This window comes from Puma concolor, chromosome D3, assembly GCF_028749965.1.
Source record: "Puma concolor isolate L17-30 chromosome D3, mPumCon1.1.hap2, whole genome shotgun sequence".
Taxonomy (NCBI): Eukaryota; Metazoa; Chordata; class Mammalia; order Carnivora; family Felidae; genus Puma; species Puma concolor.
The window spans coordinates 87,099,340-87,125,873 of record NC_141678.1 but is presented as its reverse complement, the minus strand read 5'-3'; the positions used below and the strand labels follow the sequence as shown (position 1 = coordinate 87,125,873).

Below are 26,534 nucleotides of genomic sequence, written 5' to 3'. Positions count from 1 at the left end.
CTTTAGTGTTGTAAGCCTATATAAAAATAGACACTGGACTTCTTCTCACTTGTATTTAATTTTATGAAGTAATGCGATGTCGATTCTACTGCATGAATTTTCACTCTAGAATATAACTGCTGCAATGCTAAAATTTTAATACACACCAATCTATTTTCAGGATTGTCTGCCAGAAAATTACTGATTGATCCCTTTGGTTGGATCCCCTGGTAACTGATTCCTCCTCTCTCTGTTTAGATAGATTTATAGACCTATCAAACATCACATAAAGCCCTAATGTGAGAATGTTATTTAATGAGGCTGCACAGCCAGTGTTACAAGCTAATCATGTTAGAATTTTAAAAGCAGGTTTGGAGAAAAGGACGAACTTCAACATTTTTTTTTCCTTTAGAATATTGCAAACCCTTGAAAAGAATGACTTGTTAAAAATATATAAAAATTGAACTTACTACAGTGCATCAAAACTATAAATGAAAGGCTTTCTTTTAAAATCAACCACACTTACGGCCGTTCATTATATTTTCATGCCTCTACAAAATTAACTCATGGTCAGAAAGCATGATAGGAATTTGAAAAATTTTAAACAAGCAAGCATTACAACTTAATATTATATCTGAATTTCAAAATAATTCTCCCTAAATGTATTTCATGTTTACTTTTTAAAGAACATCTTCTTTTGTTACATTGATGAATGAGCTGCTTGATATTCTGTAGTTTATGAACTCCTTGGAAAGGAAACTAACATCATGAGGCTATGGCATGGTTTCACTAATGACAAGTGATGTCACACTAACCTTATTTCTTTCTTAGACAGTGTGACTAAAGGGGTAATTAAGGGCCACACTATAGACCCGGAGTATTTGGACTTCAGCAAAGCATTTGACAACGTCCTCATATGATATCTTTGAAGATTCGTTGGAGAAATGTTAGCTTGAGGCAAGGACAGTTTGATAGATGGAACTCTGGATGAATGATTATAATCAAGAAATGTCAAATGATCGTAATCAAGGACAAGCTTTGTCCTTGGCCCTTTGCTGATCAAATTTGTTAATGACTTGGATAAAAATATGGAGCCCTTTAGATTTATAGCTGGTATACAAAACTGAAAAGAAAATTTGGACAATTGGGTTGAATTTACTAAAATGGCATTAAACACAATAAGTTCTTGATATGAGGTTAAAAAAAAGCCAGACATGTGTGGTTGGAGGAAATTTATCTCAGCAATCTTGGTGAGAATATGAGTCAACAGTAAGATGTGACCTTAGCAAAGCTATGCTGACCTTCAGCTGCATGACTATCACCATAACGTCCAGAGTGAAGAAGGCAGTTGTCTCAATCCACTCAGTAAGACCCCACCTGGGAAACTACGTTTTCTGTGTGCAAATTGGAGCTTATTCCAAAGATAGTGACCGGAAGAGGGAAGGAATTCCCAAGCATGTGATATGAGAAATAGCTAAAGAAATGGGGATGTTTCATTGGGAGACAGGAAGACTGAGGAAATCTAAAATCATGGCTCTAAAACGTTGGAAGGATAGACAGGAAAAGAAAGATTAGACTTGTGTGTAATGCAAAGAGGTAGCACAGACCATTCTCTGTTTGGAAGAGAAAAGCTCTTTGCGTAGATTGTTAGGATTGTTAGCTTATAAATACAGAAAGATTGAAGGAATTTGAAAATCGCTGCATGGCAACTGCCATTGAAATCATTGACTCAGGCAGGGATGACCAATGGATGCTAAAACCAGGAAGAAAAGGATTGATGAGAATCTGGATGTTCATGTGGTGTCAAAGCATCAACCCGCAGATTGCATTTTGCTATAATGCTTGTTTTGAAGCCACAGTTGAGTTCCAATGTGATTGATACATTAGGGAACAGTTTGAGCATAACACAAATTGAGCATAACACTTGCTTATGCATGTTTTCATTTACCAGACTCACCCTCCTGACACCCACATGCAATCTGCATGTCTTTGTGGGGAAGGGGGGGAGAAAATGCCATATTTATATAGTGTTTATCTATTTCTTAAGCATTTAGCATGTGTAAAACTGAATTGCAGCCATGTTTATTTGGTTTCTCCGTGTGTGTGTGTGTGTGTGTGTGTGTGTGTGTGTGTGTGTGTGTGTGACCGATGAAGTTTTGGTGATTTGTGCCTCTAACCCTATTTCCCCCATAAACCCTGTGGTTTTTATTTTGTGATTTTGCATAGCCTATGAATTTTAGGAGCACATTTCCTAAGTTATAAATGACTTACTGTATTTCCTAATCACAAAATTTAAAAGTACCCACAGTGGAATTGTCTGGCTATCTCTGCCTTATATGAAATGTCTCTGCCGTAGGTGGAATGCCTTAGAATAATCGAACATTATGTGCTTGTTAGTGGGATGCAACACGAAGTACACACATCACCTATAAAATAGCCAGAAATATGTAAATGGAATCTCATCAAGCCTTTCCACTTAAATGAAATGGAATCTATGTTTATATATGCACGTTCAAGTTTAGCACATAATTTTCTTTGTTTTTTTTAATGTTTTATTTATTTTTGAGAGAGAGAGCAGGGTAGGGGAAGAGAGAGAGGAGGACAGAGGATCTGAAGCAGGTCCTGTGCTGATAGCAGAGAGCCCGATGCAGGGCTCGAACTCACGAACTGTGAGATCATGACCTGAGCCAAAGTCAAGACACTTAACCAACTGAGCCACTCAGGTGCCCCAGCACATAATTTTCAATTAGCACATATATTACATTTGACTTGAAAACACAAAGTAAAATAAAACTAGCTATAAAAAAACTTGCAGAAAATTGGGGAAATTTGAAAACAGACTGCGTATTAAGGAATTATTGTTAATTTTCCTAGGGATGATAATGCTATCATGATTGTACAGGAGAATTTCCTTTTATGGAGCTGCATGCTAAAATTGAAGAAAAATGCCATAATGTGTGCATGTGCTTGTTCATCATGCTAGTCTTTCAAATTTACATGTTAAAATGTTACCAGTAGTTGAAAAGATTAATCAAATAACATGGAAAGTGAATGAGAGAGTTGGAAAGGGGCTGTTATTGAGCATAGTATTTCAGATTAAATACAATTTTTGTGGTCTGCTCCTATTTGGAAGTTCCATGTAAATTTTGGTGTGTCACATACATCCCATTTTGTTTACCAGAAAAAAACATGAGACTAATTACTGTCAAGCCAGTATTGTAGTGCCTGGTATTAAAAAAATATAGCCTCCTTCATTGAATAATGGACTTCAGGAAATTGCATGGGAAGGCAATGAAGTGAAGAAATGATTTATTTACATGCAACCAGCAATGATCGAAAAATGTGTAAAAGTGAGATGGATCTTCTGAGGAATACCAGTAGCACCGGTGTGAAAACAAAATGAGTAAATAGTTTTAGAAATGATTTCTTAAGTAAAACAGATACAAAATGTGTGCATACAGAATACAAAATACTCGTTCTCAGAGAAGAATTGAGAAGTCTCTGTGCCTCCTGGTCTTCTGTCCGGCAGGCCCATGCCTGAGGGCCTTCCCTTCAAATGAGATTCTGTCAGAGAAACTACTGTCACATAAGTTGATCTTAAGTGACAACAATTTCAAGTTTTTCATAAGACAGATTCTTTTTGAACTAGCAAACAAAGACAATGCCATTAGGGAAAAATATCCGTTATGTGGCATATATGGTATAAATCTGATCTTACTCTGCCTTTGGTTTTAGAACTAGATGTAATAAACTGTAATCATCCCACAGTCACCCATGATTTCATTACAGTTCCTAAGGTCTCAGAGAGCTTTGCTTTTTTCTATACTTTGGCTTGTCTTCAAATTGTTAATCTTTTATGTTTCCTCTCTCTGTTGAGAAGAAAGTAGATTTTATTTACGTAAATCCATGACTTTAAAGGTGAGACGATCTCCCAAACTTGAAAACTGATGAACAAATACAGCAAAATTACAAGACAAATGGTTGCGTTCTAATTTTTCCTTAGAACGAAGCTTTCATATAATTCACTTGAGTCTCATCGAGCTACCAGCCAGAGCAAAATGAATTCACACAGAGAAGAGTGACGAAAGAGGTATGAGGTCAGCTCTAGGTTCTCAACAGTGCTGGTGGTGAATTCGAAGGAAGGTGTGGGAAGGGTGCCTGTGTTCAAAAGGAGAGACCCCAGCTAAGGACTGCTGGGTGCTGGCCACATCTGGGGCCAGAGTGTTGGAGTGAAGGGGGAGGTGCTTAGGAGACAACATCAAAAAGCCACAGAAACAAGTGCAATTCACCAACGAGCGGGTGGATGATTCTTGCGCACATTGTTTATAGTCAAGATATAGCCATAATTTTTAAGTACCAAATGACTTACCTCTTGCTCCCTAACATCGATACATCCTGAAACTCTGACATCTCAGTTATAAATGATAGCTGTCCGTATTTTACAGTTTCTTGATTTTATATTGGAAGCCATCCCTGGGCCATGGATGGCATTAGTCCTTTGTCTCCAGGGTCCCATTGTTGGAATTGTACAGGGGAAAATAAAGAGGTTTATTCCATTCCCCACCCCCACCCCTTCTCCCCATTGGTTATTGCGAAATTGATCGTCGCATACACTTACTGTATACTCTCTCTCCAAATTTCTAAAGCAAAAAAGGAAACTACTCCCCCTCTGCCTTTTTGTGGCTTTTCTTTTTCCTCAAGGGAGACTTTGAAATTTATTTAACTGGATTCCAGCTGGACAAAATTGCTAGTTAGGTAGAGAAGGAAGCATATAATACGATTATGTGTGCCCCACCACTTCCTCGAAATAGTCCTGTGTACCGAACTCCCTTAAGGAGATGTCTTGCTGTTGTATGATCCATAGAGCGTCTTACAATTATACAGGCATTTGTTCCTTTTCCTGTTTCCAATTTTACTGATTAACTTATCTCACAGTGCCATTAAAACCCATATATCATTTTTCACCATTAATCAGTTATTCATGAGTTTTATTCATCTCTGAAGTATGCTCATCAGGCAAAATAGCCTGAATTTGCATTTTAATTGACCAATGTACAGCGGTATCTGATGATACGAATGGTGATCTCTGTTTAAGTAGAAGCTTATGTTCAGTAAGATTAAAATGATCTTTATTTTATAGTTCTCAGATGTGATTTTCATAAATGCACTAGAGTCAAAAGTCAGCATTGCTTGGATGTTAACTGGTTTTACCAGCAGCCGTACCTCCAGGGTTGCCAGATAAAATATAGGAGGCACCATTCCATTTGAATTTCAGGAATACAAGAAATAGTTTTCTGTGTAAGTATGCATGCAATATCTCGGACACATTTATGCTAAAAATATTCATTGTTTATCTAAAATTCAAATTTAACTGTGTGCTCTGCATTCTTATTTGCTAAATCTGGCAACCCTGAATACATACATATACACAACTACATACAAAATGAATGCACCTAGACAATTCTCTGTTGTAAACAAAGGTTTCCTTTATTACCATGAGTATGTTTTTAAATATGTTTTTGATAATTATAAGAGTGATTATTCAAATTAATTGAGTTTTACCAAATTTCTTATTTCTTATTTATTTATTTATCTATTTATTTCAGCTTATTTATTTTAGAGAGAGAGTACAAGCCGGGAGGGGGTGGACAGAGAGAGAGGGAGACAGAGGATCGGAAATGGGCTCTGCGCAGACAGCAGCAAGCCTGATGCAGGGCTTGAACTCACGAACTGTGAGATTGTGACCTGAGCCAAAGTCAGATGCTTAACCGACTGAGCCACCCAGGCGCCCCTCTTTTTTTTCTTTTAATGTTTATTTATTTTTGAGAGAGAGAGAGAGAGAGAGAGAGAGCACAAGCTGGGGAGGGACGGAGAGAGAGAGGGAGACACAGAATTGGAAGCAGGCTCCAGGCTCTGAGCTGTCAGCACAGATCCCAACGTGGGGCTCAAACTCACAAACTCTAAGATCACAACCTTATCCCAAGTTGGCTGCTTAACAGACTGGGCCACCCAGGTGCCCCCCCAGATTTCTTTATCTATAAAATATAAATACCCTTATCTATACATAATCTTGAATAACTTTATTTGTAGTACTAGGAAACGATACTGATTTTTATATTTGATCTTGCTGTTGAGATCTTCGGTTCTATCTTTCCAACTTTTCATTCTGTACAACCATGTGGTAGTTTTGTTTTGTTTTGCTTTTGTTTTACATTTTATTTATTTTTGAGAGAGAGAGAGAGAGAAAGAGAGAGAGACAGAGCACAAGTGGGGGAGAGGCAAAGAGTGAGGGAGACACAGAATCCGAAGCAGGCTCCAGGCTCTGAGCCGTCAGCACAGCCCAACTTGGGGCCCGAACTCACAAACCCTGAGATCATGACCTGAGCCGAAGTCGGATGCTCAACCGACTGAGCCACCCAGTCGCCCCACCATGTTGTATTTCATAGCTGGTATCAAAAAGACAAAAATTAACGAGTATTGGTGAGGCTGTGGGGACAAGGGAAACTTGTGTGCGGTTGGTGGGAATGTAAATCGGTGCAGCCGCTCTGGAAAAAAACATGGAGTTTCCTCCAAAAATTAAAAATAGAAATACCGTTTTGTCCAGCAATTCTACTGCTGGGTATTTAGCCAACAAAAGACTTTCACTTATTCTCCTCTTTCCTGTGCAAAGAAGACTGTGCCTTCTGTTTCCTACCAAGACTCTGCCTGATATGCTTTGGCCATCCGAGAAATCTGTGGTCCGGAACCCCTCTGGGTCAGTGTATTCAATGAATAAATCTCTAGTCTTTGCCATAGATTAAGGGAGGAAACAAATGTTAAAAAGAGAGTTGCAGAACAATGATGTGAATAATAAGATTAGAGTTATCCAAAAATGAGTGTGCATACATTCTATTTCCACATACCTCCTACGTGCTTATATAGGCACCCATGATATCTGGAAAAATTGACATTGGCTTGTTGACAGTGGTTATCTCTAGGAAATGGTTTGTGGTGAAAAGGAAAGAAACAGGGACTTAATTTTAATTCTTACAATTCTATACTTTTCTTGGCTTTATGATGATTTTCAAAAACAGCTCTCAAGGCAGTTTTTATGGCCAGCTAGACTTGGAACCACTAGCCACAATCTCGTTTCTGTATTCCCCTCTCATCAGAATATTGGAACATTCGCTATGATACCAATTATAGCAAAGGCTGAATGGCCAGATAAAAAGAAGTCTGCATAAGTCTTCCTGGGTGACATTATGGTAAGGTGGGTGTTGCAAAACGAAATGGTAAACTAGGAATTCATGTGGGTTTTTTTTTCTTTTTTCTTTTTTTTAAAGTAGGCTCCATGCCCAATGTGGGCCTTGACCTCATAACCCTAAGATCAAGAGTCACGTGCTCTGCTGACTGAGCCAGCCAGGTGCCCCGGTTTTTTCCTTTTCATTCAATGCATTTTTGGCATGAAAACATCTGAGTACTTGTTTTATAAAGTACCCTGGACATCTAACAGATATTGATAATTCTAAGCTATGCAATACAGCTTTAAATTGAATAAATGATTCTGTTTTAAGGGTTGTCCTGTACTTAAAGGATATATATGGAAAACCATGGATATAAATTGGGGTTTTTGGTATCTGTATTTCTCTATCTATCCATCTATATCAAAATATTTGTAAAAGCAAAGAAAAAGAAAAACACTAATTATCTGACCACCTTAACACAATGACTAGTTTAAAAAAAATATATGTATATATATATATATATTTTAATGTTTATATTTGAGAGAGAGAGAGAGAGCGCGAGAGAGAGCGAGCGCGCAAGCACGAACAGGGGAGAGGCAGAGAGAGAGGGAGACACAGAATCCGAAGCAGGCTCCGGTCTCGAAGCTGTCAGCACAGAGCCCGATGCGGGGCTCAAATTCACAAACTGTGAGATCATGACCTGAGCTAAAGTCAGACACTCAACCAACTGAGCCACCCAGGCACCCCAAAAATATTTTTTACATTAGAGTATTAAACAGATTTTCCATGTAAATAAAGTTTCTTAAGTTTTTGTCTGAATTTTATGATTCTGAAATCTAACAAATAAATTTCACTTTTCTACAGACTGCTTTTTTTCCTATAAACTGCAATACATTCAAAAAGTATTTTTCCATTAAATAAAAAAAAATATAGTATTATGTTTCTGAGTGTCTGTTGTTACAGTTTCCACCCACTAAAAAAACATTCCATTGCTACTCAAAAAAATGTCACACTTTTTTCCCAAAACATTGTCAGAAATTCCTGTGATAGCCTTTTTTTTTCTTAAATACTTTGCTAGGGTGAGAGGGAGTGAATATTATGCCATAGACCTTTGCCTTATGCACTGTTGTAATCCTATTTTGAGAAAAATAATTTTGAATAAACAAAGAAATAAGGCAAGTACTTCATTTGTAACCACAGTTAAATCACGGGTAGATCTTTTGTTTCTGGGTATGGGAAAGGTAAATAGCACAGTCCCTCTTACAGTTCTGAGCCAGTCCAGTTTTCCTGTGTGCCCAAGTTAGCAAACAATGTCATTTGTTGATATTCACTGTTAATTAATAGTGTTCACACAAATCCAAGCAATTGTACTATTTGGAATCCCATATTCCTTCAAGCCCAGCCAAGGTTTTGCCTTGCATTGTAATGCTCTACAAATTTATGTAAAGAAATGTATCATTGTTAAGCAGAAAAAAAAAAGCCCTTTTAAAAAGAACTACTTCAAAATTCTCAAAAACGCTATTTTTTGTTGGTTTCTGGCAACAATCTGAAGATCAGAGTAAGTAATGCATTGATTTGTGAGTTTCCCATTGTTTGTGAATGAAACCTACTCTGATGCTTCTGTTTTTGTAAGCCTGTAAGTTCACAAGCACTGTGGGTTCTACCACACCCGAGCTAGTTTTTACTAACAAAGGCACACCTTTGGCAAGTATGCAGGATGCAAGGCCGGTCACTCTTCCCTTGTAATAAAATTTTACTCCCTGAGCATTGATGCTTCTGTTGTTTACATAATTAAATAAAGCTGCAATGGATAAAAAATAATTTCTTGCTTATTCCAATGAAAGAGTAGTAGTTGAAACCGGCTCTAGATGTTCAAATAGGAATTGTATTGTACCTTCGTTCATTTACCGAACATGCCCTTCAAAGAGATTCTTACCCTAGATTCAATTTCACTTCCTAACAAGTCGGAGTTATTTAAGATGGCCACGTGAACTGGTTTACAAATGGAATCTGCTAACTACCCTCCCCAATTGTTCTTTTAACCCAGAGAGAAAAAGCAGGATGGGTGCTGTGCCCTTGGGGAGGTGACCCCAGGATTCAGGTGGTTCCTGAGCCAACCCCACATCCTCTGCTTCAGGCCGGGAGCCAGCCCGCTCCTTCCCCTCTACCATTTTATTATTACATTAAATCCTCCCAATGGTCACTCCCACCCCCGACACACGTAAACATACAGCAGCAGAAGAAAGATAAAGTTATCCCCCGAATATATTTCTCTGTAATTGAGATATATTCGTGAGACTTTACCGACTCTTGATGAATCTGGTGGGAGTTTCACCAGGATTTGCTTATTAATTAAACTGCTCCCTCATGTCAGGAAGTCATGCTCTTTATCATCCCGCGGGTGTGTTTTACCTTTTCTTTCAACTATTTCTTCCACTCACTTTTGATTGGCAATGGGAATGTGATTTGGTTTCCTCTGCCTATGCTTCCTTTCCATCCCCACTGGACTTAAATGGGATTGTGGTTGAAAGACATTACATGTTTTTGCCCCTGTGACTTACTGCTCGCATGCTTTAGAGAGAGTATTTGACTGGGGGTTGACTTCCCTGCCTGCTTCTTTCTACACCAGGAGTCACCAACTCCAAAGCCCAAAGGGCCCAGGCAGAGAAGTGATTGAAATTGGCCTGGTGGGGAATCAGTGGCTATGCTGGGTCAGGCTCCTTGTTTACAACCAGCCAGTGGCTTTTCATCCCATTTAAATTTAATTCAAATTCCTTTACTTACCCTAGTCAGTCTGGTTATCAGATCTGAGCAGAAATCAAATCCAGATAAAGGAAGCAAACAGTTTCAGACACTCAGTGAAGGGATCAGCCTGTCGCCCAGATGCCAGATCCACTCAGGATTTGAGTCTGAAGCAAGGCAAAGACAGATAGTTGCAAATGACAAAACTACAGTAATTTAGCAGTGGCTCTGATGTCCTTTATCCAAGGTAACATAATGCATGGGTTGGGGGAGCACAGTGCCTCAGTAGCAGCGGAATGTCATTCTGGAGCCATTTGTCACAAGAATGAGTTTTATAGAGCATTAGAAGAGGCAACGCAGAGGGGCACCTGGGTGGCTCAGTCAAGCGTCCGACTCTGGGTTTCAGCTCAGGTCGTGGTCTTGCAGTTGTTCGTGAGTTGGAGCCCCACATGGGGCTCTGCACAGAAGCAGGGCATATTTGAGGATGACAGGATGTCCTCATAAGGCCAGCAGGTCATGTTTTCTAGGGTAAGTTGGCTAAAGCTGAGTGGGTGGATTGTGATCGGTCTGTGTTAGATTTCCTTGATAGGTTTCCCATAAATGCAGGCTGACTTCAGTTTACGTGTGAGTCCGTGGATCCCAGTATAGAAATCAGCTTTATCAGTAGGAACAGGATGGAAAACAGAAGTCGGCAGACAGTGGGAGGAGGCCCTCCCCCACTCAGTGTACTGACATATGCAGTATCTCGTGTCCCTTCTCGAGAAGGAGTCGTGTTGTCAGAGCACTCCAGGTACCCAGGTTGCCTATAAGGGACTGACGAGTTTGGAGGAGGCAGGGGACTGGCAGACAGGAGGAGGAAAAATCTATTTCTACTTCTACTTATCTTCTTGGTGAAGGCTCTTGGTTTATGTCAGTAGACACTGGATTGAGGAGAAAAAAATCACCACCCTTAATATTAGTTTGATGTCCTGTAAGAGCTAGGACCAGAACAAGGTGATAAGTTATTATTATTTTTTTAAGTTTGTTTATTTTTATTTTTGAGACCGAGACAGCAAGGGTGCACACGTGCACGTGCACATACTGGGGAGGGGCAGAGAGAGAGGGAGAGAAAGAATTCCACGCAGGCTCAGTGCTGTGGCACAGAGCCTGATGTAAGGCTTAATCCCATGAACTGTAAGATCATGAACAGAGCCGAAATCAAGAGTCAGAAGCTTAAGCGACTGAGCCACCCCGGTGCCCCGGTCATGATTTGTTATTAAGTTAAACTCTGAGCATTCTGGTATTCAACTCCAAAAACCAATCAATTAACTAATTGATTGTTGGTTATATCAAGTGTCAGCTGTAATCGTGTTGTCTGAAAGTAACAGAACACTCAGCTCAAAAGTTAAGGGGAAACTTCCAGCAAGCAGTCTGGAGGAAGGGTGGTTCCCTGGGTCATTAAGTCAGAGACTCAGGACATCATGGAGGGAAAAGATTTCCTCCTTCTGCTCTGCCTTCCTCACAGCATTGAGCCATTTCCTGCCTTTCCTCATGGTCACAAGGTGGCTGCAGCAGCTGCAAACATGTGCTCACACAAAATATCCAGAGGCTGGATGGACAGTGAAGAGCACATTCCTTCTGGTATCCTACTTTAGAGTGAGTCCCCTGTAGATCGCCCTCTCGCCTCATTGGCTGGAGTTGCATCCAACATGACCAACCCCTGGTGGAGTGACCAGTGGAGGCTCAGCCAACCCACGACTGGCTTGTCTTCCTGATAACTGAATGCAACCCAAGGAAGGGTAGCAGATGTAGATGGGGAAAGGTGTCTCCCACAGCATTTGCCACCATGGTTTATGCAATTCTTCCATTTGGCAAAAGAAAATATCTTTTTTTTTTTTTTTAAACAGAGATCAGTCCGCATGGATATTCATTAAAATATGTATGGGACACTTATCAGCTAGGCACTTTGGCACGTAGGTCCCGGAGTGGAAAAAATAAGGACAGGCCATTAAATACAGTGATTAAGTATTATTGGACACCATAAATATCCGTGGCACCTTCACATAATGAACTTATTTTATTTTTACCACATGTCACCGAATTTAGCTTGCTTCAGAAAAGAAGGCAAATGCTTTCCAAGTGAACGATGTCTTTTCTGCAGTAAAATAAAACACCACAGCACAATAGAATTCCCTTCCCAAACTGATAAATACTTCAAGTGGAAAATCTACTTCAATGAAACAAGTGCGGTCATTGAAACTTTGTGAAGATCATTATCTTACTTCAAATACTCAATAGCCATTGAACTCAATACTGTTTTTGAGAGACAACTTTTCAATTAAAAACAATACTTGTTCACTACCTTATCACCCTCTGTGAAGAAATCTGAATGAACCATGAATAGCTTTTCTGAAACGCTGTTAGCTTTTCTGAAAACAGCCATGGAATTTTAGTGACTGTGACTGGGTAATACCGGGATTTGGTTCTTTAACGTAAGGGACAGCGAGGAAACTAGAGACAAGAGCGCAGGGGGACCTGTACAGTAGTCACTACACGTTTCACTCAGAGCTTTGCAAGTCTTATTTTTTTCTTCACTGTTTTCTCTGATTATTTTTTAAACCTAAAAGTAGACTACTTGCAGAGAAAGTAATAAATTAACCACATTGTTAAAAGCAACGCGATTCCGGGGCGCCTGGGTGGCTCAGTTGGTTAAGCCTCCGACTCTTGATCTCAGCTCAGGTCACCATCTCACGGTCCATGGGTTTGAGCCCCACATTGGGTTCTGCACTTACAGCATGGAGCCTACTTGGAATACGCTTTCCCTCTCTCTGCCCTTGCCCCACTTGTGCTCTTGCTCTCACTCTCTCTCTCAAAATAAATAAATAAACTTTAAAAAAATAAAAGCAATGCAGTTCCCATAAATTTATTTTTGTACAATCTTTGTGAAATTTTGAAACATCTGGGATAGTTACTACTCGCCTTTATTTGGTTAATAGAGCATGAATTGACCTAGAGTTATCTTCAGTTCAGACAGATACATCATATTTTGCTTTTTTTCACTGGGATCAAGTCTCAAAATTGGAAAGCTGTGTACTTCATAAGCAAATTGTCAACAAAGCAATCTTGACTTATTCTCTAAACATTGGTCTATTTTAAACACATTACTTTGTCTCTCTAGAAGGTATATCGGTAAATAACAAAGCAGAGTATTTACCACATCTTTTCTCATGCGTCACCACTTTTGATTTCCATAATACTGAAAAATCAGAGTGTTCATATCCTTTCCACTCTACAGACGGATATGGAGGTCCAGAGACGTTGAGTGTCCCAACCATGGAAATGGAGGTCCCGAGATGTTGAGTGTCCCGACCCAGAGATGGCAGAGCTAGATCTTGAATGCAGATCTTTTGACCTTTCTTTCCTAAATCTGTCAATGATTTAGGTATTCAACTATGATTGCCAGGGAAGAGAACTTTTGGAACAATCCTCCCTACTATTGATAGGAAGATTCTGACCCTTACTTTCTCTGGTAGAGGCATAAAAACTGCCTCAGAGTCCCAAAAAATATCATGGTGGGGGCTTATCCTTAGATTACATAAAATCGAGGACAGATAGTGTTACCAGATACTGGCATGTTTTGATTCCTTTTCCATCTTGGCAATTGCGTTTCATCTGAGACCTGGTATTGACTTTAACTAGACGAATAATGAAAAGCATGCTACTTATGGTGTGGGATTAGAACATTCTCCAATGTGAAGACAATGAGTCGTTATTTATGAGATATTAATTCTGTTATTTTATGAGATTATGTCAATATTATGTTATTTATGAGAGAGAGCAGTGCTAAATAAGTGAGCACACATTTTCTTTTCCAGTATGCTGTGGAAAGGTGACTCCCATGAGCAGTATCCATGGACCAATGTTTTGGAATGACCCGTCAGGATGAGGGGTGTGTGGCCTGGTTTCAGCCATAACTCTGCGACCCTGAGGAGTTGCTTCCTGCTGGATCTCGGGTATTCCCTGTATAATAGAGAAAGCATTGAATCAGGTAGCTTACAAAGGTCTTCTCATTTTACAATTTTAGGCGCTTCCATTGTCTCAGGAGTCTACGGCAGTCTGCCTGGAGCCCCCTTGTGCTTTTTGCTCCCTGCCCCCTCCCCCACGGTTGTTCAGAATTTTCCAGCCCACCACTGATTAAAAGAGATAGACTGATTTTTGTACTAACTCCCTTGTTGGTTGGAGGGTTCATCTGTCGGGAGGGTGCTGGGGAAAAGAGAGGCAGTTGAGCATGGTGCCCTTGTCTTAGAGTTCCAGCAGGGAAAAATGAGCAAATGACCAAAAGAGTTGGAGAGCAACAGTGCCTAAGAGACTTCTCTCTCTAGCCTTGGTTGTCTTGCTAAACTTGTAGTAAATCCCCCAAAAACAACTTTTCTCTTGTCATTGTGACATACTTTCATTCACCTACTCGTTTGTTTATTTATCCATTCAACATATCCTACTATGTGTCAGGTACGGTGGTTCACACCAGAGATGTATCAAAAGCTTCTCTGGCATGTAGACCTTCTGGCTCTCTGAATGAGCTTGTGAGCTAACAGTAACCAGCACCTACTGAAACCTTTGCAGAGATCAGGTTGATAGCTGAAGAGGGAATTGGGCCTAGGAATGTTAGCTTTAGAATTAAAAAAAATTTTTTTTAATGTTTACTTATTTTTTTTTTTTTTTTTTTTTAAATTTTTTTTTCAACGTTTATTTATTTTGGGGACAGAGAGAGACAGAGCATGAACGGGGGAGGGGCAGAGAGAGAGGGAGACACAGAATCGGAAACAAGCTCCAGGCTCAGAGCCATCAGCCCAGAGCCCGACGCGGGGCTCGAACTCACGGACCGCGAGATCGTGACCTGGCTGAAGTCGGACGCTTAACCGACTGCGCCACCCAGGCGCCCCAGTGTTTACTTATTTTTGAGAGAGAGAGAGAGTGAACAGAGAGAGAGAGAGAGGGAGACACAGTATCTGAAGCAGGCTCCAGGCTCTGAGCTCTGAGCTATCAGTATAGACCTTAATGCCCGGCTTGAACTCATGAACGGTGAGATCATGACCTGCGCTGAAGTTGGATGCTTAACCGACTGAGCCACCCGGGTGGCCCTAGCTTTGGAATTTGAACAGCACAGAGGGAACATCGATGGAAAGATCTCTAGCACGTGGCTGGATTGCACACCGTTAGGTGGTTACAGGTACAAATGAATGGAGATCCTGCTGCTGAAGATGCCAGATATGAAGTCAAGAGTTATTTTGGTGTCTCAGGTTTGGCTCAACATCCGGCTTTGAACCAAGAGGTTCTTTTGCTCCTGGAGTTTGAAGGTTTTTTTCAGTTTTAGCTTTGTGTAATGGCCCCTTGAAACTGTGGGAAAATAATTGTTCTAAGGAAAACCAGCTCTTAGGTGCTTCTATGGGAAGAATGACACTGTCATTTATTGGTTGTGTGATCCAAGACAAGTGTCATTAGCTTTTTAAAATTTATTTTTACTTTTTTATTTTAGAGAGAGAGAACAAGTCGGGGAGAGGGGCAGAGGGAGAGAGAGAGAGGATCTTAAGCTGAATGTGGAGCCCAACACAGGGCTCGATCCCACCACCCTGGGATCATGACCTGAGCCGAAATCAAGAGTTGGATGCTCAACCGACTGAGTCGCTCACGTGCCCCTCCATTAGCTTTTTAACTCATTCTCCTCATGTGTGAACAACCTCCCCATAAAACTGTGGAGATTAATTGAAGGATTAAGTCAGGGACCTGTCACATTTGGCCACTTTATGTCATAATTATTACTAAAAAAAAAAAAAAAAAAAAGCATTTTCAAAATGGAGAGTTTTTCTGTGAATTTAATAATCATTCCATAAGCTTCTTAAAATCCTAATGCCTCACTACTGAACTGAATGTGTTTTATCTACTCGCAGTGCTGCTATGGTATAGCAACCTGCATATTAATCAGTTACCTAAAAATTGCAAGGTGTTTCTGATCGTAAAAGAAGTAATAATCTTTAAGATATCTAAAATAAACCTTCCCACCTATTGGCACAATCACTGTATATGTTTATGTCTTTAAACTAAAACTTAATTAGCAATAACAAGTTCCTGAAAGTTTACAGCAACCACAATAACCAAAAACTAATTAAAATGAATAGATACAAACCAGGGAGAAGTCTTTTCTCTCTTTTTGTGCCTCAGTTATATCATCAAGTAGACTATCTGTTGAATATGTTCTGGTGGACTCGATCCAGGATACAACCTGACCAAGAAATTCTTGTTTCAGTTTTCTTAGCTGGAAAAATGTTTTAACCTTTTATGTAACCCTGGGCGTATTCTGTAAACAGTGGTTGAACATGTTATTTAAATAGGTAACATATCGTAGACACTTGCTCATTAAGGTGGGATGGCAGGGACTAAACCAGATGTTACCATTGTGACAAAATTTGTGAATAGTTATATCTCAACTCAGGCCAGTCACTGTGTTCCAAAATTACATCAGAAAGATTAATGCAATGAACAGACAGAAATAAAATTCCAGACTTACTGAATTTAAATTTCATTGGGGCGGGGGCGGTAACTAGTTTTTGTATTTCTTGAAAAAAAAAATGTTTTGAAGGAATGGGACAATATATAATACCAAATGGTTAAAATCTGGATATGTGTCTTTCAAAAAATATTTTGATAAATGAAACTACTTTTGTCACTATTAAAACTACATTCTTCACGAACACAGTCCCTTTTGCCATGGTGAGCAATTCTTGCGTATTCTTCTATGATCGCAGGGGTTTTTAAATTATTATTTTAGATAACAGATATACAAAATTAAAGGGAAATATCAGTATTAGTAATATTACTTTGAAAACATTTTATAGTAAGTAGAGTGTGCAGTTAATAGTTCTTTGTGACCAATCCTAATGTTTAGTTTTACTCTGAATTCAGTAATAAGATGATGTAAACCTACTTAAAATTAAAACAGGGAAGGTGTTACCTCAATGAGTCCTGGGTTTTTCCCCAACTCTATGGTCTCATTTACATAGTGTGATCTATGCTTGTCTATGTCTGTGCAGTGTATAATAAGTCATATAGAATATATTAACATTGCATATTTCTGATTAATTATTAAAACTTCAATATAGTCTTGAATTTCTACTGATATTCAAAAACTACTGAAAATGTAAGTCTGGCGTTAATGATATTGGCATAATTCCCTTGATAGTTAAACTGAGTTTTGTTCTTCAGAAATAACGACACATAGCCAGTTTCATAATAAGCCTTCAGGGGCAACTGGGTGGCTTCAGTCAGTCAGGTCCAACTCTTTTTTTTTTTTAATTTTTTTTTTTTTATTTGACGTTTATTTATTTTTGAGACATAGAGAGACAGCGCATGAATGGGGGAGGGTCAGAGAGAGAGGGAGACACAGAATCTGAAACAGGCTCCAGGCTCCGAGCTGTCAGCACAGAGCCCGATGAGGGGCTCGAACTCACGGACTGTGAGATCATGACCTGAGCCGAAGTTGGTCGCCCAACTGACTGAGCCACCCAGGCGCCCCGAGTCAGGTCCAACTCTTGATTTCAGCTCAGGTCATGTTTTCACAGTTTGTGAGTTCAAGCCCCGCATCAGGCTCTGTACTGACAGGGTGGAGCCTGCTTCAGATTCTCTCTCCCTCTCTCTCTGCCCCTCCTCCACTAGCACTCTATCTCCCTCAAAATAAATTAATTAATTAAGATTAAAAAAAAATACTGTACCCTGAATGGAGCTCATTTTTGCTTTTTTTAAAGAAAGTTCTTTCAAGGCCCCTGGGTGGCTCAGTTGGTTAAGCGTTCAACTTTGGCTCAGGTTATGATCTTGTGGTCCATGGGTTCGAGCCCTGAGTCGGGCTCTTTGCTGACAGCTCAGAGTCTGGAGCCTGTTTCAGATGCTGTGTCTCCTTCTCTTTCTGCACTTCCCCCCACTCACACACACACACTCTCTCTCTAAAAAATAAACATTAAAATTTTTAAAAATTAATAAAATTCTTCCAATTTTTTTTTTTTTGAAGTGTAGTTGACATACGATATTATATTCCTTTCAGGTTACAACTTAGTGATTTGACATGTACATACATTACAAAGTGATCACTGCAATAAATCTAGTTACCACCCTGAAAGAGGGTTCCTGGACTCAAGTCCAATGTTGTGCATGTGTTCCCCACCCACCCCCACCCCCAACACCAAGCAATTCTTGGACACCAGCAGTGTGTCCAAGAATTCAACTCGATTCAACTCAATTCTGACACTATCCACTTGGAGATGGCATAAGATTCCACAGGTTTGGGGTTCAGTTGTACAAGATTCCCCCCCCACCCCGCAGCCCCCCTGTCTGGATGCCAGCCACAGACCCCAGGCCGTTACCTGTGCTTCTGACCAGCCAGCTACAGATTCAAGGCTCCAACAACCTCCTCCTTAGGTTCTTGTAATTTACTAGAGCAGCTCACAGAACTCAGGGGAACATTGTGTTTACCAGTGTATTAAAGACACGAATCAATAGTCAGATGAAGAGATACACGGGTCAGGCACAGGAATGGGTGTGGGGTTTCCATGCTCTCTCCAGGTACACCCCTCTCCCCGTATCTCCACGTGGTCGCCAACCCGGACGCTCTCCAAACCCAGTCCTCTTGGCTTTTTTATGGAGCCTTTATCTCATAACCACGATTGTTGTTGGTTATTGGCTGATTCAGTCTCCAGCGCTTTCCCCTCATCAGAGGTCAGAGGAAGGGACTAGAGGTTCTAACACTCTAATCCCAGAGTTGGTCCTCCTGGCAACTAACCTCCACGCTTGGGTACAATCCAAAAGTTACCTTCCTTAATAATAAGATCCCCATTTCACCTCTATGGCTCTGGGGCATTTTCAGTAACTGTGAATGAAGATCAACTGTATCTGAGAAACCTATTTTGGTCATTTGACTAAATATATATTTCCTATGAATCATATCACACCATCTGTTACCGTACGAAGTTATAATATTATTGACTATATTCTCTATGCTGTACTTTTCATCCCCATGAATTCTTTATAAGTGGAAGTTTGTACCTCTTAATTCTTTTCAGCTATTTCACCCATTACCCTCCCCCCCACCCTCTGGCAACCACCAGTTTGTTCTCTGTAGGTATGAATCTGTTTCTGTCTTGTTTTGCTTGTTCATTTGTTTTGTTTTTTAGATTCCACATACAAGTGAAATCGAATGGTATTTGTCTTTCTCTGACCTAATTCACTTAGCGTAATATCTCTAGGTGAATGGAGCTTATTTTGAATCATTAAGTATTTCAGTAGAAAGAGTTTTATAGCTATATTTATACCCAATGGGATAGAGATAAAAATTCATATGGCAATTGAAAGTGACCCTTTATAAATTTGTAGAAAATGGGGACACTTACTAGAGGTTTAACACTCAGAAGTATCTTATCATTATATCCTAGCAAAAAACTCTGAATAAGCCTTTTTGAAAGTCTGAAAGAAACGTGGGTTAAAAATAAAACATTCAGGAGGATAAAGTATTGACCATTAACTGATAATTCAGGATAGTTTCCCCCACTCAAAGAGGAAATATATGTTACTCCTTTTGGGATCGACTCTTAGACTTTCCCTGCAATAGAATACCAGTTTAAAACCCATAGAAATAAAAATTGGCCCCTGTGCCTTCAGTCCATATGTAGCTCTGATGCCAGTGAGGAATTGCTATTCTTCAGTAATAACGACACATAACAAATTATCTAACTACATTGGACGGGGTTGTTGTGCCATCACTAAGTCTTTGGCCTTCAACTCCACACCAGCCTCTCTACCAGGCTATGTGTTGGGAGGTTGGGCCTCTGCAAACCACGTATCTGCTCTGTCAATTGATTCCCTGTGGGTTCTGCCCATAGGGACGGCCAGAGGAAGGCTGCAGGGGTAGGGATGAGGGCTTTTCCTTCCTGGGGGCTTCTTGTCTGCCGCTGAGCTGTGAGCAAACCCCCAGCGATATTTTTTCACTCCAACAACAGCGGCTGATTCCTAGGGCAGGAAGTGAATCCAGTTTGCAATTTTTCTAACCTTTGAAGAACCAGAATCAAAGTACCACCTCGGGACACTTGCTTCCTGAAGTTTTGTTATCTCCATGGTGGTTTAGTGTTCCCTGTTTTAGCTTTTCAGATCTTCAAAACATAGTCAACGATTTTTTATATCTAGTGATTGATCCTTTATGTTAAATTGTCTATGTAAAAATAACTCTTGTGATTTCTGTCTCTCGATGGATACAGTTGTATTAGGAGGCCAAGGATGAAAACAACTTGACTGTAACTGTCAACCAATAGGGCTAGTACTTTACAAAGGGTCACATTGGCTTGGAAGGTCAAATGGCTAAAGTTTATAATATTTTATGAAGATGTAATATATAATGAAATATATAATATGAAAGTACCCTGAAAATGGACTAAATCCAGTAGTTTGTCTCTATCCTTATAATGTGAGTTTGCTGGGGTACCTGGGTGGCTCAGTCAGTTAAGTGTCCGACTCTTGGTTTGGCTCAAGTCAGGATCTCATGGGACATGAGTTCAAGGCCCACATCGGGCTCTTCGCTGGCAGCAAGGGGCTTCCTTGGGATTCTCTCTCTCTCTCTCTCTCTCTCTCTCTCTCTCCCTCTCTCTCTGCCCCTCCCCCACTCGTGCTTCTCTGTCTCTCTAAAATAAATAAATGAACAAAAATTATTTTAAAAATGGGAGTTTGCTATATTATTTATGACTATTTGATTCTGACAGAAGACGAGAGAGACAGAAAGTATATCAGTTAGGGTTTTCTGCAGAAACAGAGCAGGTAGGAATTGGTTCATGTGGTTTGGAGGCCAAGAAGTCTTACCAACTGCCATCTGTAAACTGGAGACCAGGGAAGCCACTGATAAAATTCAGCCAGAACTTGAAGGTCTGAGTGTAAGTCCCAGTCTGAGTCTGAAAGCCCGACAACCAGAGGCACAGATGTTGATGTCGGAGGAAAAGATGGGTATATCCCAGCGGAGCACAGTGAGTAAATTCACTCTTCCTCTACCTTTTCTATGCTAATCAATTTCTATTCTGGCCCTCAAGGAATTGGACGACACCACCTCATTGGTTAACGGTGGATCTGTTTTGCTGAATCTACTGATTCCAATGCTAATGTTTTCCAAACACAGCCTTGCAGACACATCCAGATGTAATGTTTTCCCAGCTATCAGGGCGTCCTTTAACCCAGTTAAGTTGACACATAAAATTAACCATCACAGATGGGATGGATGAAACTCATATGTGTTAAGTGTACATAAGCATACATAAGCTAATAGCATACCCGTTATAGGTAAAACTCATGAGATGTGCTAAAGATAGAAAATGAGGAAAGAAGTCGCTTGAAAAACATGAGCAGAATTCATAAGCTATGTTAAATGTGGATAATACACTAGCAACTTTCAAGACATATTACACATATGATAAATAGGATGAAACGAGCAAAAGTGTTTACAGAAGAAAAATATGAGATGGGCCAAGTCATGAGGTACAGATCATGTCACTTCTAGGTTGACAGCTAATCGTCCCTAAATTGGCTACTCATTTGGACCCATCCTGGCCCCATTGTGCTTGGGTTAAGCAACACGGACAAAACCATGGTTGTTCAGCAGGCCCGCTGGCGATTCACAGCTGAGGCCCTAAGTACTTGCCCCTGGGTTCTAATGGAGGCAGTGCCTGTAACCCACCCCAGGCACTTCCTGCTTAACCTCAACTCTGGTCCTTGTGACTGGAAGAGAGGGGTTGGAGAGAGGAAGGGAGGGAGAGAGAGAGAGACATGAGAATCCCAAGATTCAGGGAGGGTCATCTTTTACCGTGCTTGTTCTCTATGCTATATTGCACTATTCTATCTCCCCCCACACAGTGTCTCACTGTGTGTTTTGAATAAATTAATAAACCACTGACTTATGTGTCTGTGAGCCTCTCTTCAGTGAACTTTAGGATGAACCTTGTTCATTTTCATGGAAAGGGCAGGTGGAATTTTGTGAGGGATTGCATTGCATGTATAGATCAATTTGGGAGTATTGTCATCTTACGGATATTGAGTTTTCCAATCTGTGACACAGGATGTCTTTCCATTTATTTAGGCCTTAAAAAAAGATTTTTCCAATCATGTTTTGTAATTTTCAGTGTACAAGTGTTGCATTTATTTTGTGAAGTTGATTCCTAAGCACTTTTTGGTGCTATTGTAAATAATAAACAATTAGCGGAATGTTGTGCAACTATTAAAATGCAATTTAGGAAGTACGGTATGTATAATAACAGACACTATTGTTGGAAGTAAGATCTAATAATCATTGGAAGATGATTTCCATTTAAGGAACAAGATAAGAACACCAAATCATATGTATTATAACTGTACTGTTACTATGTACCCAAAGTAAGCAAATAAACCTGTACACAGAAGTCCTAAAGTAAAATGTAATTTTTCTTTTTCCACCTCTTTGTAATTTCAAACATGTCTTTAATGACAATGATTACTTCTATCGTGAAAACTCTAAATATATAATTTTATTTTTTAATTAAAAAAATTTTAGAGAGAGTGAGTACAAGCAAGGGAGAGGGGAGAAGGAAAAGAGAGAGAGAGAGATTGAGAATCTCAAGTAAGCTTCACGCTCAGTGCAGAACCCAGGGCAGGGCTTGATCCCAGGACCCGGAGCCGAAATCAAGAGTCAGACACTCAAACAACTGAGCCATCCAGGTGCCCCCTGAATATGTAATTAAAAAATCCAATAACCTTGAATTATTTGGGTGGTTAAAATAGCCAGACTGGATTATTTACGATACATCTTCTTTGAGAGTTTATTGTATGTTTATTCTTACAATGCTAAAAATAAAACTGTTATAGTTGATGTCAAATTGACACCAGTTGATCACATAAGACTTTTTAGAGTTTCTCATGCTAAGCAGCTCATGTAACATTCATTATTCTACTGACCAGATCTTTTTTTACCATATAGATTTTTAATTTCTTTTTAATTCCCCATTCACATGTATTGATGCTATACATTATTGTAGATAATCCTTAGTGCAAGAGTCAGTATATGATTAAAAATTATAATAGCAGAAAACTGTACATTTGACATTACAGGAAAACAATTTTTATTTTTTATTGTGTAAATAATTCAAATTCTGGCCCAGCATACAGGCCATTGTCAGAACACTCTAATTCTTTTCTTTTTAACGTTTATTTATTTTTTGAGATAGAGCATGAGACAGAGCTCGAGAGGGGAAGGGCAGAGAGAGAGGGAGACACAGAATCTGAAGCAGGCTCCAGGCTGTGAGCTGTCAGCACAGAGCCCGATGCAGGGCTGGAACCCATGAATCGTGAGATCGTGACCTGAGCTGAAGTTGGACACCGACTGAGCCACCCAGGTGCCCCATGAACACTCTAATTCTTATGCCTCAAACTTTCTGAGAGTTCATTTCATGGATACAAGAAAAAACAAACCAGTGTCTCTTATATTTGCTGTCCACATTGTCTGAAAGAGGCAGATTAAACAAAAATTTTTTTAATGTTTATTTATCTTTGAGAGATAGAGCAGGGGAGGGGCAGAGAGAAAGGAGGACAGAAGATCCAAGGTGAGCTCCATGCTGACAGAAGAGAGCCCGATGTGGGGCTCGAACTCGTGAACCATGAGATCCTGACCTAAGCTGAAGTCAGAAGCTCAACCGACTGAGCCACTCAGGTGCCCCTGAAAGAGACCGCTTTATCTTCATGTATAGAAAAACGAGTTGTTGCTGGAATCCTCCACATTCGTAAAGCACGTCTCTCCCCATCACTAAATGGATCTTCTGAGCAGGTACTGCAGAGTCTGAGGATCCGGGAGCACCTTTTGAGGTGCTCCCCTCCTCCTCCCAGGAGTCCTGTTTCCCCCTGGCTAATTGGAATAGGCTCTGCCTGACTACTGCTTCATGCTGGGAAGACTATGCCCCACAGTTTAATTAGCTGATAATTCTAATCTACTAATTTAACTAACACTTCTTTTGAGCATTGTGTCCGCCTGGCACAACATTTCTGAGACTTAATACAAGGGCGCACGGTTTCCGGGCAGTTTGCCTCCGTTTACTGAACCACTATGGCACCTTCATTATTTGATTTAACTCTTCTATTCTCTGGCATTGTGAGGTTTTCAGCCAAACCCACTGATGTGTGCTCATGAACACCAGTTGTCTACAAATCACCTGCTTTTCTGAGGAAGGATCTTATTACTAAAACACAGCTAGTTCCCGACAAGAAGAGGGCTTAGATTTCTTTGGCCGGCTTGATGCTTTATCAGACTGCCTGTTTGCTCTCTGTAGTCATTGTGCTAAGCCCAAATTTCTTCCTTCTCTTTTTGTTCTGGGAAGGTCCTTCTGCGAATGACTCTCCAGCCTCCCCGGGGACACTGGACCTTGCTGTGCCCCGCCCTGCAGCTAGATCCTTCTGTGATATGAGTACAATGGTTCTACTTCCTGTCACCATCTCTGGGGCGTCATTTAAACCCAAGGACATCCAAAAAGTTACAGCCTGCACCTGCCCCCCGCCCTCCATGGCTGTCAGAAGATACTGTACCCTTCCTCTGCTTCTATTCTGGTCGCCCTTGTCCCTCCCTTGGTAAAAGACTCCCACTGGAATCAGTAAAGGCAGGACCGGCAAAGCCAAGGGCGCTACAAGCCATCCCTTTGTTCTGAGGACAGCTAGTTCCAAGAAGCGCTCTCTTAAAAATGGGAACACCCTCAAGGGGAAGTCACCTGAAACGCAAAATACCTCTGTGAAGAGGAGAAGCAGATTCTACTGTAACTAACTCTGTGACCTTGCGCTTGAAGCCATCTTTCTTCAAGTCTCAGCTTCCTCATCCAAGAAAGGGGAGCTTGGACTGGACCTATTTCTTCAGTTTCTGCAGGTTGAGAGATTGCTTTGTGAATCTGATGAAAGTCACAGACTGTCTCCCTACAATGGTGCACGTGTGCAAATTAAAAACTATATATAGGACTCTGAGAGGCTCAGTTGTTAAGCATTTGACTTTGGCTCAGGTCATGATCTCATGGTTCGTGAGTTTGAGACCCCCATCAGGTGAGCTCGAGCCCCTCTTCAGGTGAACATGAGACACATTTTGGGTGAGCCCTGCTTCTCTCTCTGTCTCTTCCCCCACCCTGTCCCTAGTGGGATTCTCTCTCTCTCTCTCTCTGCCCCTCGCTCATCTGCGCCCTCTCTCTCTCTCTTTCTCAAAAAACTAAAACAAAAATAGATATATAAAATTATAAACAAATTAGGATTGACTCACAGTCTGTAGGCCCACAGCTACTGGGTTAAAATAAGAAATAAACAAGCAAACAAACTAAACCATGAACACTGTCTCTAAATTCATTTTGAATTAAAACATTTTTTTTAATTTATTGTTGCAAGAGAAAGAGAGAGACCGAGAGTGATTGGGGGATGGACAAAGAGAGAAGGAGATCCAGAATTCGAAGCAGGCTCCAGGCTCTGAGCCTGCTCTGTGAGCACAGAGCTCAATGTGGGGATCAAACTCACAAACCATGAGATCATGAACTGAGCTGAAGTCAGATGCTTAACTGACTGAGCCACCCAGGCGCCCCCTCTAAGTTCACTTTGAAGTCTTACATTCTGTGATTCCAACCTCCCCATCCAGGTTCCTGACATGACTTGGATGTCCCCTGCACTGATAGGTCCCTGATGCCTCATTTCTGTGTGATGTTGTCACCTGTTTGTTTTATTTGCTAACTGTAGAAGATCACCTTTGGACGAAATCACGAAACTGTGATGAGACACTACAGGACCCTATCATCAGCCATTTCTTCTCACTTTTCAAATTTATCTGTCTTTTTAAAATTTTATTTTTAAAATGGTGGTAAAATATACATTAAAGTTGACCATTTTTAAAAATATGTTTGTTATTTTAAGAGGTAAGGGGCAGAGAGAGAGAGAGAGAGAGAGAGACAGAGACAGAGACAGAGAGAGAGAGAGAGAGAGAAAGAGAGAGAATCCCAAACAGACTCCATGCTCTATGCAGAGCTGACGTGGGGCTCAATCCCACGAACTGTGAGATCATGACTTGAGTGGAAATCAAGTTAGATGCTTAACCAACTGAGCCATCCAGGCGCCCTTTAAAGCTTACCATCTTACCCATTTTTAAATGTACAGCTCACAGTGACATAGCACATTTACATTGTCGTGCAGGCGTCGTCACTACCCAGCTCCACAATGTTTTCATCTTCCTCAATTGGAACTCTGGACCCATTCGACGGTAATGTCCTCTTGCCCCCGCCCCTGGCTACCACCATTCTACTTTCTGTCTTTGTAAATCTGACTGTCCCAGGTGGCTCACGTAAGTGGAATCATAGAGTGTTTGTCCTTGTGTCTGTTTTAGTTTCCTTATACCGTCCTCAGGTTTCAGCCATGGTGTGGCATGTAGAATTTCATTCCCTTATCAAGGATAAATAATATTTCATTGCATCTATCAGCCACATTTTATCTAATTCATCTATCTGTTGATGGACACTTGGGTTGCTTCTGCATGTTGGGTTTTGAACAACGCTGCAA

At 40.5% G+C, this 26,534-nt stretch overlaps 1 long non-coding RNA gene across 1 annotated transcript in view; it reads left to right on the top strand.

Moving 5' to 3' along the window:
• Positions 1-25,913, top strand: part of LOC147575684 (uncharacterized) — a 43,916-nt gene extending 18,003 nt beyond the window's left edge. Inside the window, exons 2-4 of the long non-coding RNA XR_015242645.1 lie at positions 13,799-13,971; positions 23,531-23,793; positions 24,341-25,913. This is a non-coding gene — a long non-coding RNA (uncharacterized LOC147575684). The remainder of the gene's footprint in view (positions 1-13,798; positions 13,972-23,530; positions 23,794-24,340) is intronic.
• The last annotated feature ends 621 nt before the right edge of the window (positions 25,914-26,534 follow it).